This window comes from Caretta caretta, chromosome 6 (assembly GCF_965140235.1).
Source record: "Caretta caretta isolate rCarCar2 chromosome 6, rCarCar1.hap1, whole genome shotgun sequence".
Lineage (NCBI taxonomy): Eukaryota > Metazoa > Chordata > Testudines > Cheloniidae > Caretta > Caretta caretta.
Window position 1 is genome coordinate 66,027,101 of NC_134211.1, and position 11,187 is coordinate 66,038,287.

General features: G+C 43.9%; 1 protein-coding gene across 5 annotated transcripts in view; it reads left to right on the forward strand.

Moving 5' to 3' along the window:
• The window catches only part of RGS6 (regulator of G protein signaling 6), a 526,529-nt gene that overhangs the window by 501,519 nt on the left and 13,823 nt on the right, over window positions 1–11,187 (forward strand). The window lies entirely within an intron of this gene.

The window sequence follows — 11,187 nt, forward strand, 5'->3', positions numbered from 1 at the left end:
CGGGAAGACGTCTCCAGGTGGTCTCTTTCCCTGTTCTTTGTTTAAAACACTTGGTGGTGGCAGCATACTGTTCAAGGGCAAGGCAAAGTTTGTACCTTGGGGAAGTTTTTAACCTAAGCTGGTAAGAATAAGCTTAGGGGGTCTTTCATGCGGGTCCCCACATCTGTACCCTAGAGTTCAGAGTGGGGAAGGAAGCTTGACAGGGGTATAGCGAGAAACACAACCAGGGTCAGGGGAGAGAGGGGAAAGAGCAAACACCCAAGCTATTGATTTTGGAGAAGAGTAAACTATAGTCGCTCAGACTAACAGTGAGCAGTAGTGAGATAGAGTACCATGGTCAAATGTCTCCAGATAAGAGGTCCAGTCTGCAGTGTTTTGGAAGGAACTCTTGAGAACACAGTGGTAAGGAGTTGTTGGCGTGGCTGGAAATGAAGTGAGCTATTATTTGTACACCTAATGTTGAAAGCCACGCTATGTGCTTGGTTTGTATTTTCTGTAAGGCATGTTTTTGGCCGTATTGTCCATTACTTTTGTGTATACTAATTTTAATGTTTTTAATGTCTGTTTCAGAGGAACAGCCGTGTTAGTCTGTATTCGCAAAAAGAAAAGGAGTACTTGTGGCACCTCAGAGACTAACCAATTTATTTGAGCGTGAGCTTTCGTGAGCTACAGCTTATGCTCAAATAAATTGGTTAGTCTCTGAGGTGCCACAAGTCCTCCTTTTCTTTTCATGTCTGTGTGGATTTAGTGTTCAACTAAGTTATTTTACTTCATCATTATTGGATTTCTTTAACTATCTTTCATATTTATCTTTTGTTTTCTTAATTTGTTACTTATCTTATGTTGGCAATTTGTCTTTTTGTGGAAAAAGTCTAATAAAAAGAACATTAAAAAATGAAATTGCCCTAAGATCCATACAGAAATCTAGCAATGAAAAGATGGACAGTGTTGGAAAATGTCTTTCTCGAGGAACAGTTTGGTGGGTAGCAACATTCTCTTGTTCAATACTCAATTGATGTGCCTGTGCCACTTTAGTTAAGATTTGCTTCAGTCCAAAATGTCAAAAATATCTATCACCACATGAGAAATGTCATGTTCAAGCCTAAACCCAGGTCTGATTGAAGTGCCATTTGTTTGCCTCCAAAAGAAAGATGTACATAGCTTCAAGTCTCAGCCCTCCTGGAGGGTGATTTGCATAGAGATCAAACAAACAGGGGAAATAGCAGCAAGAAGTGGATGCGGGAGGGCAGGGGGGCAGGAAGACCGACTGTTATATCTGAATCAATTTCTTGAAGTCCTAACCTGATGTCAAGGGAGGTTGGCAGGAACTATGGACAGGAACTCTTGTAGCATTCAACTCATTTGATCTGGGTGAGTCTGGCAAGGGAAGCCCAGATGTGGGAAGTCCTCCCACATACGTCCTCTTTGCCATCCCATAACCACCAAATTCCCCATAGGATAAACACTGCCCAGGTAGGTAACTGATAGAGTGCATGCTGATTGCTGATTAGTGCATGCTGACGCTGATAATGTCTGCATGTGTCTGTGTGCTGGCCAGAGCACATTCAAGTATTCTGAAACCACAAAAACTGGCCAAAACAAAACTTTCTTTTTTTGAAGATGGTTACTTCACAACATCCTCCCAATCTCCTAGCTATGAGAACAGCAGCCAAACTAGGGAAATTCCCCTGTTGTATCCAGCATTAGCAAAGTACAAGATGGGGAATAACACAACACACAAAAACGCACAATCTGTTAAAGCAGGTTAGAAAGAAATGCTGTTCTCTATTTAAGCAGAAAGCCTGATGGAAAGTTTGTTTTCATTTGACTTTTTGCCTCTATGGGGCAGTTGTGCTTCATTACTATATTACACTTCATTAAGAAGCTGAATGTTAATGGAATTTTAAATCTTAGTTCAGCAGCAGGTCACCTAGGGCCCAAATCTGCAAGATGTTAATCATCTCCTGAGACATAGTGAGTACCCTTCACTTCAATAGATTTTGGCATGAGCTGAGGGTGCTCAGCACTCCAGAGGACTGGATCCCTAAGTCCCACAGCTGATCAAATAGTAGAATGGACTGGACAGTCAAAAGTCAGATTCTGAATATGAATGGCCAAAGTCCTTTTTAAGAATTCCCTGAAAATTATCTTGGGGTTAATCCAGCTTCATATTACACACTGCTTCCCTATCAGAGCCGCAGTCTGTCCCTATTTCTAAAACTGCAACTACTGCAAATGGTAGAGTTCAAGAGTAACAAACTCATTCCGCTCCATAAACAGAGCTGAGGAGTGCCTTACCCACCTGCTATAGATATGGACTGGATTCTCTCTTGACACCTACAGTGAAGTACAACTGTGTGCAGCAGAATAGCTGAAAAAGGAACTAACCCCTTTTCCTTTCCAAAACTCTCCAGCAATACCCCTAAAGCTGTAACATACTGTTTGATTGAGAAAAGTCTGGCTAGTTGGTTGTTGCTGCTATAACTACCAAGGAAGAGCAGCTTGCTGCTGAAAGACTTTAGGTGGGGGGGGTTGGTTGGTGGTTTTTGTTTGTTTTTAAGATTTAGCCCCTGTTGAAGGTCTACCCCCAGGACTGTGCCCACTTTTATCCTTGACCTAAGTGGATCATCGTATGTGTTTGACAGTCAGAAATCAATATTTGGTGGGTGCAGGCTGAAACCAAAATCATATGCTGTATAAAGACAGCCAACAGCACCGTGGCAGGACGGGAGGCGAGTTGGGTTGGTTTTATTTTTGATAGATACAAATAGCAGAAAATATGTATTTTGGTTAGAACTTTTATTGAGAAAATGCAAATCCAGAGTGCCATATTTTACCGTCATAGCCACACTGACAGCCAAACCCTGAATTCCTTAGTCAGTGCTCCCAACGAGGCAATTTTGACTGAGTCAAGACTGTGGGATTTGGCCCAAAATATCCTTTGGGGTTTTAACTTTTTTGGCATCTATCATACCTAAGTGAGGACCAATTTAACTTCTTCCAGTCTTTCTCCTGGTTGACTTCTACATCTCAGCTAGACAAGTCCCAAAGAGGAGACATGATATTGGGATCAAATTAGCACAAATACATACTACTGGACCCCTTACCTTGCAATCTGTGCATTCAGCTCTGGACCCACAATCACTGCTGTCAAGGTTCCTTCCCCACTCTGAACTCTAGGGTACAGATGTGGGGACCTGCATGAAAACCTCCTAAGCTTACTTTCACCAGCTTAGGTTAAAACTTCCCCAAGGTACAAATTAATTTTATCCTTTGCCCCTGGATTTCCACTGCCACCACCAAACTTTAACTGGGTTTACTGGGAAACGTAGTTTGGACACGTCTTTCCCCCCAAAATCCTCCCAACCCTTGCACCCCACTTCCTGGGGAAGGTTTGGTAAAAATCCTCACCAATTTGCATAGGTGACCACAGACCCAAACCCTTGGATCTTAGAACAATGAAAAAGCATTCAGTTTTCTTACAAGAAGACTTTTAATAGAAGTAAAGGAATCACTTCTGTAAAATCAGGATGGTAGATACCTTACAGGGTAATTAGATTCAAAACATAGAGAATCCCTATAGGCAAAACCTTAAGTTACAAAAGAGACACTCAGACAGGAATAGTCATTCTATTCAGCACAGTTCTTTTCTCAGCCATTTAAAGAAATCATAATCTAACACATACTTAGCTAGATTACTTACTAAAAGTTCTAAGACTCCATTCGTGTTCTGCCCCCGGCAAAAACAGCATACAGACAGAGACAGACCCTTTGTTTTTCTCCCTCCTCCCAGCTTTTGAAAGTATCTTGTCTCCTCATTGGTCATTTTGGTCAGCTGCCAGCGAGGTTACCTTTAGCTTCTTAACCCTTTACAGGTGAGAGGATTTTTCCTCTGGCCAGGAGGGATTTTAAAGGGGTTTACCCTTCCCTTTATATTTATGACAACTGCCTTCATAAATAACAGAATTTGTGTAAGAAGGATTCAGAAATCCCATTTGTCAGGGGAGGCTGATGATATCTCAAAGTGAGGCTATGAAACTGACAGCAAATTTTGCAGAAAAATGGCATTGTGATGGCATAGACTGCCTCTTTAAAGACAGTGGTACCTAGGGCCCAGCCCAGTCACAGGACATGGCCCTTTAAGATTTTGAAAGATCTGATACAGAATCGTAGAAGATTAGGGTTGGAAGAGATCTCAGGAGGTCATCTAGTCCAACCCCCTGCTCAAAGCAGGACGAACCCCAGCTAAATCATCCCAGCCAAGGGTTTGTCAAGCTGGGCCTTAAAAACCTCTAAGGATGCAGATTCCACCATCTCCCTAGGTAACCCAGTCCTGCGCTTTACCATCCTCCTAGTAAAATAGCTTTTCCTAATATCCGATCTAGACCTCCCCCACTGCAACTTGAGACCATTTATCCTTGTTCTGTCATCTGCCACCACTGAGAACAGCCTGGCTGCATTCTCTGTGGAACCCCCTGTGATAGTTTCGGTCACAGAGATCTCCTTGGGACTGTCACCTGATGTGCCAAAATTACCTCTGCGCCTGTTTTCCCTGCCAGCTTGGGACTTCCAGAACCCTGCCTTGTTGAACCAGACATGCTAGCCTGCTGCAACACAGACCCAGGGTCTGGGCCACGCCCCCAAAGCTGCAGACTTTAACCAAAAACAGCTCAGCAGGTTACCTCTCCAGTACCCAGATATCCAACCCCCAATTAAATCTGTTTTACTATGTATAAAGCTTATACAGGGTAAATTCACAAATTGTTTGCCCTCTATATCACTGATAGAGAGATATGCACAGCTGTTTGCTCCCCCAAGTGTTAATCATTTACTCTGGGTTCATTAATAAACAAAAATGATTTTATTAAGTATAAAGAGTAGGATTTAAGTGGTTTCAAATAATAACAGACAGAACAAAGTAAGTCACCAAGCAAGATGAAGCAAAAACACGCACATCTAACCCTAATACATTAAGGAACTGATTGCAGGTAATATTTCACCCTCAGAGATGTTCCAGTAAGCTTCTTTCACAGACTAGACTCCTTCCTAGTCTGGGACCAATCCTTTCCCTTGGTACAGTCCTTGTTAGTTCCAGCAGACATCTTAGGTGGTAAGCAGGGGCCTTCTCATGACTGGTCACCCCCTTTGTCCTGTTCCACTCGTTCTATAACTTTGGCCCAAGGTGGGAATCTTTTTGTCTCTCTGGGTCCCCATCCCTCCTTCTAAATGGAAAAGAACCAGATTTAAGATGGATTCCAGTATCCAGTGACATGGACACATGTCCTGTGAGACCTCATTCTTTATTACCCATGGGCTGGCCCACACATAAACAGGAAGGCTTGCAGTTAAATAAACTCATTCACAGTTCATTGATTCTGAAGCACCCTTAATGGCTTCCACTTAATATGTTTACAACAGCAATACAAGTTTATATCTTATTCTCTTAACTCCAGACATAGAACTAATACATGCAAACAAATAAGATGAACACACTCAGTAGATTATAGTCTTTGTAATGATACCTTACAAGAGACCTTTTGCATAAGGCATATTCCAGTTACATCATATTCACACTTATAAACATATTTTCATAAAGCATATGGAGTGCAATGTCACACCCCCTTTCAGGTAGTTGAAGGCTGCTATCAAATCCCCCCTCACTCTTCTCTTCTGCAGACTAAATAAGCCCAGTTTCCTCAGCCTCTCCTCATAAGTCATGTGCCCCACCCCGCTAATCATTTTTGTTGCCCTCCGCTGGACTCTCTCCAATTTGTCCACATCCTTTCTGTAGTGTGGGGCCCAAAACTGGATGCAGTACTCCAGGTGTGGCCTCATCAGTGCCGAATAGAGGGGAATAATCACCTCCCTCGATCTGCTGGCAATGCTCCTACTAATGCAGCCCAATATGCAGTTAGCCTTCTTGGCAACAAGGGCACACTGTTGACTCATATTCAGCTTCTTGTCCGCTGTAATCCCCAGGTCCTTTGCTGCAGAACTGCCACTTAGCCAGTTGGTCCCCAACCTGTAGCAGTGCGTGAGATTCTTCCGTCCTAAGTGCAGGACTCTGCACTTGTCCCTGTTGAACCTCATCAGATTTCTTTTGGCCCAATCCTCCAATTTGTCTAGGTCACTCTGGACTCTATCCCTACCCTCCAGCATATCTACCACTCCCCCCAGCTTAGTGTCATCCACAAACTTGCTGAGGGTGCAATCCATCCCATCATCCAGATCATTAATGAAGATGTTGAACAAAACTGGCCCCAGGACCGACCCCTGGGGCACTCCACTTAATACTGGTTGCCAACTAGACATCAAGCCATTGATCACTACCCACTGAGCCCGACGATCTAGCCAGCTTTCTATCCACCTTATAGTCCATTCATCCAGCCCATACTTCTTTAACTTGCTGGCAAGAATACTGTGGGAGACCATATCAAAAGCTTTGCTAAAGTCAAGTTATATGATGTCCACCGCTTTCCCCATATCCACAGAGCCAGTTATTTCATCATAGAAGGCAAAAAAAGTATTGAGTACTTCAGCTTTTTCCACATCATCTGTCACTAGGTTGCCTGCCCCATTCACTGAGGGTCCCACACTTTCTCTGACCTTCTTCTTCTTGTTAACATACCTGTAGAAACCCTTCTTGTTACCCTTCTCATCCCTTGCTAGCTGCAATTCCAATATATACAAGGACTTATGAGACATTGTAGAGAGGAAGTGGGAATAAGTGGTGCTTGGGAGGAAATCCCATCACTGTTTGGTTATGAGCCCAGAACCAGGAGCTTTGCAGAATGGGCAGGGCAAGGCCCCCCTGTTCTCAGCCAGTTGGGATGAGCATTAAGGAAGAGGGCGAGATTATATGCTGTCTCCACCCTCATAGCAGGAGAGGACTCACTTGCTGAATCCTGGGGACCAGCTGGGGAAAGCGACCAGCTGAAGGAGAAGCTAGCTAAGGCCCTACAGATGGTTGAAATCATAGCCCAGCTCCAAGGAAGAGCATTGGGGACTCCTGTCTTAAGAGTGACTGACTGACTGAAGTACAACCCAGCTCTGGGAGGAGGGCTGGGTCTTCCCTAACTGGAGCAAGAAAATCTATCAAGACTCTTATATGGCACCAGAGTGAGTGTTACCTTTAGCGACTGAGTTACACTCTGCAATGAGTTACACTCTGAAGAGAGGGGTAATAAGCCAGATCCTATGAAAGGGATCTATTTTTCAAACTAATCTGATCTGGGTAATTGATTGAAATAACCTGAGTGCTGCACGCAATGCACCTGCAGGGCCAGGAGGGGGCACACTTGAGAGAAGCTCCCCATGTCTGCTTTGTGGTAGTAGCAGTGGGAGCTGGGACCTTCTCTGATCCCAGAGGACTGAGAACAGTTGCAGCTGGAGAATGGAGCAGAAATGCCGGAAGAAGGTCTCCTCTCCCAAGCTGATGTATGGGGCACAGATGTGGTCTCTGGCATTCCCATGCCAGTTGCTGGAGGAAGCAGAGTCATCCAAACTGATCCTGGCAGTCCTCTGGCAAATCTGGAAGACACAACAAAAACAGTGGGATCTGCAGCTGGCCAGGGTAGCAGAGCAGCACCAAACCACATTGGAGAGCCTGTGTAAGGCCCCGGTCTGTGGCGTCAGGGCTGGAGAAAAAGGGTATTCGTGACCACTTCCTCTCTGTCAATATCACATAGATCCTTGTATTTATCAGACCTTTCAAAATTTTAAAGGGCCATGCCACATGATAGGGGAGGGCTGCTCCCTAGGCACCACTACCCTTGGTGGGACAGACTACTCTGTCACAGTCATACTGCATCTCTTTTAAATCAGGGAGGACAGTGCCCACCCTGCCTTTCCTGAGGAGCTACTGCCGCCTTCTGTTCCGGGTACACACATTCTGTCATTTGCATGCAGAAGTGATGGTGCTAACAAATGTTGAAGCCCTTTTTGAAAAACTGTGGCATGTGGCTTATGGCCAACCAGAGAGAGCTTGGTTTGGAAGGAATGTTGTGTCAAAATGCAGGACTAACTCACTCTCCTGAGGATGACCAGGTGCATCGCCACTAAGCAACTGTACGGCATGATCTGTTTTATTTCAGCTCTCTCAGCTAACTCCACATGCGAAGCACCACACTCAGCAACATTTTGTGGATTTATGTCTTTCCCTAGAGGACTCTGGGAGTATAAAGCAATGAAGGGATTACAAAGGAAACATAAATACAGAGGGTCAGATCCTCAGCTGCTGTGAGTCGGCATTGCTCCACTGAAGTCAACAGAATTGAGCTGATTTACACCAGCTAAGCATGTGGCCCGGTATTTTCATCTGTGAATTTTACTCCCTTGTTATTTGTATTAAATACGGAAAATTTGCACCCTTTTTCCTCACAAAATTTAGTTTTCAAAATGTAAAAGGAAAAGAAGGACCTGTATAAAGAGAAAACGCTAAACTAAACCCCTCCAGCTTTGGGGGTGAGCAGATCTAGATCCAAGCTTTGCACCTGGGACCTATCTCTGTAGTGGGCTGAACCACAACCCTGCACCTAAATCCACCCGAACATTGGGGCTCTTTGGTTTCAGATCTGAAATTTTCACCTAGGGGCCCTTCTCTACCCATTGCCAAAAATATACAGAATCAATTTGTCTAGGTACTTCGGTGAGCCCCTCCCCCATTCTAGCTTCACACAGAATATATATGTGACAGTTGATTTGGCATCATCTTTTGAAGTTTCATATTTTGCAAAATGGGCATAGATTCTTTTATTATTTTAAAACACTTTGTATCTCTTTATCTGATCCTCAACACCATACTATCTCAACACCTCCCAGTTTATTGACAAATTTATCCTCCAAGGTGCAGAGAGATTAAGTGATTTGTCCTAGTTCACACACAGGAAGTCTGTAGCAGAGCTGGGAACATAGATCTCCTGGCTAACAGGCTAATACTTTTACCAAAAGACCCTGCAGATGGCGGGAAAGGAGTGGGGAGATGCATGTCCTGCCTTTGCCTAGGAAGAGTAAGAGCAGACGGTGAGAGCCTCTGGCAGAGGAAGGAACAGCTTCTTGGCAACAATCCCATGCTGTTCTGATTCAAAGGCCTAACCCCTGCTAGCTCATCACCAACATTTCACCTGTCAGTTACTCCTTCTGCTGCTTTAAGAGCTGTGGGGATGGGGCCCTGACCTCCGTTTTCAGACTCATTCTCTGCTTTCCATGAGACCATGCAAACCTTCTGCCCTAACTCTGCTGTCAGCTGCCCCAGTCCTTCTAAGCAGCCTGGCCCTGGGAACAATTTAAACATGCACACATTAAATTCAGCATTGAGGGTGGGACCCCTTTGACTGCTCACCCCAAGCTGGACTGTTAAACATGGAAGAAACATGGGCATGGGGGACTGGATGCCCCTCTTCCAGCAGAGAAGCTGTGACACTGTTTGCTGACTGCCTGTCAGCTCTTCCCCCTCCTTCTCCCCTCCCGCCAGCCCCAACATCCTCAGCCAGCAACTCCCCTCTCTTTACTTGCAACAGGACGTGGAGACCAGGGGTCAAGATTGGGCCAAGTTATGAAGCTTTGCAAACCAAACATTGTTCATGTGCAGTAAATTTTTAACAAAAATCTGCCAACATATGGCTGGGTGGTAAATTGTACTCCACATATGGGCATAGTTAACTTAATATATAGTTAAAGAGCCACATCTCTGTGTAAAATCAAACCTCTGTCTACAATTTTTTTAACCTACTATTTTTACAAGTTACACCTAACAACGCTATAACGGGAAGAGATCAGAGAAAAAACATTTTTCTTTATTTTTCAGTTCATTTACTTTTATGAATTTGACTGCATTTTATATGTAGCCAATTTCACTGTGTCATTTGTTTCCCTTTGCTCTTTGTGTGGGTTTTTGAAACAGCAAGAAATAAGACTTTTCCAAAAATTTGGATATTTTGGCTAAATACAATAACATAAAATAAGCTCCGTATAAGACCTGTTAGAGGTAGCAGAGCTCTGATATTCCTTGTAAGCTTATTTCAGTATGTTTTTATACTAGGAGAGTATTATTGTCAAACAAGAAAAAATGACCAGGGAGATTTGGCAACTGCTGAACTTACCTGAAATTACATGTAACCTATTTTTAAAATCTGACTAACTGTAAAGTTGGCAATGTCCCTTTAACAAGCACATCTCTGAAGGTGCACAAGAAATGAGGCAGGGCTGATATGCACTGACCGGGGGGCTGAGATCATATGGTGCAAGCGGAATCCAATGAAGGGATTCAAATCTGGTAGTAACATGGGCACCTGGGCCTTAATCCTATACTTACTGAAATCAATGGCAAAGTTCCTGTGGACTTCAGTGGTGCAGTATTGGGGCCCTGGAGAGCAAAATTCCTTTAGTGTTTTGAATGGCCTGGAGAAGAGCAAGCAGGGATGCCAGAGAGATGGAGTTTGCAGTAGACATGGTGAGAGATGACTGAGGTGTGGAGAAAGGGGTTTGGTAGAAGGGAAGGGACTGATTAAAACATCTCGAAAATATGTTTGTCCTAAATGTATTTCTGTTGGACTGATAATCAGTGCCCAGGGTTATGTGATATGAGTTTGAGTCAAGCACCCAGGTGGCTCATATCCTGAGTACAGCCCAATACACACTGTGAGGAAGCTGTCAGAGTACTCATAGGCTCAATTCTGCAAACTTTACTTACACTGAGCAGCATTTACTCATGTGACTAGTCCTATTGGTTTCAATAGGTTAACTCCCATGGATAAGTACTATTCAGTGTGAGGAAGGGAGGTAGAATTGAGCTTTACATTGGCTAATTCTCATACCATCACTCAACTTCTCTTGACACTAAGAGATTAAAATGTAATCCCCCTGAGATAATGCCAGTGGGCAGACTTCAGTGTCTGAGCTGATACCCTTCTTGCTGAACATTCAGCTGAACCTCATTTCATAGATTCCAAGGCCGAAAGAGGCCACTGTGATCATCTAGTCTGACCTCCTGAAGAGCACAGGCCAGAGAACTTCCCCACAATAATTCATAGAGCAGAGTTTTTAGAAAAACATCCAATCTTGATTTTAAAATTGCCAGTGATGGAGAACCCACCACATCGCTTGGTAAATTGTCCCAATTGGTAATTACCCTCATTGTCAAAAATGTACATCTTATTTCCAGTCTGAATTTGTCTGTCTTCAGTTTCT